Source organism: Phyllobates terribilis, unplaced genomic scaffold (assembly GCF_046119375.1).
Source record: "Phyllobates terribilis strain yellow unplaced genomic scaffold, ASM4611937v1 Scaffold_14__1_contigs__length_39327217, whole genome shotgun sequence".
In the NCBI taxonomy this organism is placed as follows: domain Eukaryota; kingdom Metazoa; phylum Chordata; class Amphibia; order Anura; family Dendrobatidae; genus Phyllobates; species Phyllobates terribilis.
Window position 1 is genome coordinate 345,537 of NW_027362774.1, and position 1,047 is coordinate 346,583.

A 1,047-nucleotide genomic window follows, 5' to 3' on the forward strand; every position below is an offset into this window, starting at 1 on the left:
GATAGATAGATAACATTACAATACAATATATTGGTAAAAGCAAAGCACATACAGTATACTAAATGAGAACAGATACTACACTTGATCTTAGCCAAAAGGCCGAGAAGCGATAACCTGAATTGGTTTTGGCCTATGACTGCACCCTGGCTTCAAGAAGGCACCCATTGTAGGGATAGGGACAAAGACTCCCCTTAGGAAGACATGTTGTTCATCAATAGCCACCTTAAAACCCACAACTTTACTGCTTGTTGCAGCTGCAGCCCACGCACGCATTTTTAATCTGCATATGACGCGCCCCTGGGCCGTGGGGTATGTCAGCGACCCCACCACAGCAGCACTGAGTAGGATAGCGACTCCACCACAGCAGCACAGAGTATGTCAGTGAACTCTGCCACATGAGCACAGAGTATATCAGCAATTCTACCACAGCAGCACAGAGTATGTCAGTGACCACTGTCACAGGAGTATAGAGTATGTCAGCGACTCCACCAGAGCAGCACTGGAGCACACAGTATGTCAGTGACTCAAACACAGCAGCACAGAGTATGTCAGCTACTCCACCACTGCAGCACAAAGTATGTCAGCGACTCCACCACAGCAGCATATAGTCTGTCAGCAACCACCGGCACAGCAGCAGAGTATGTCAGCGACCACCACCACAGAAGCATATAGTATGTCAGTGACTCCACCACAGCAGCACAGAGTATGTCAGCGACTTCTTCACAGCAGCACAGATTATGTCAGCGACCCCATTACAGCAGCACAGAGTATTTGAGTGACCCAACCACAGCAGCACAGAGTATGTCAGAGACTCCACCACAGCAGCACCGAGTATGTCAGCGACTCAAACACAGCAGCACAGAGTATGTCAGCTACTCCACCACATCAGCAAAAAGTATGTCAGCGACTCCATCACAGCAGCATATAGTTTGTCAGCAACCACCGACACAGCAGCACAGATTATGTCAGCGACCCCACCACAGCAGCACAGAGTATGTCAGTGACCTCGGCCACATGAGCACAGAGTATATCAGCAATTCTACCACA

General features: G+C 49.1%; 1 pseudogene; it reads right to left on the minus strand.

The window, feature by feature from the left end:
* Positions 1 to 111, minus strand: LOC141175979 (U2 spliceosomal RNA; annotated as a pseudogene).
* Between the last annotated feature and the right edge of the window lie 936 nt (positions 112 to 1,047).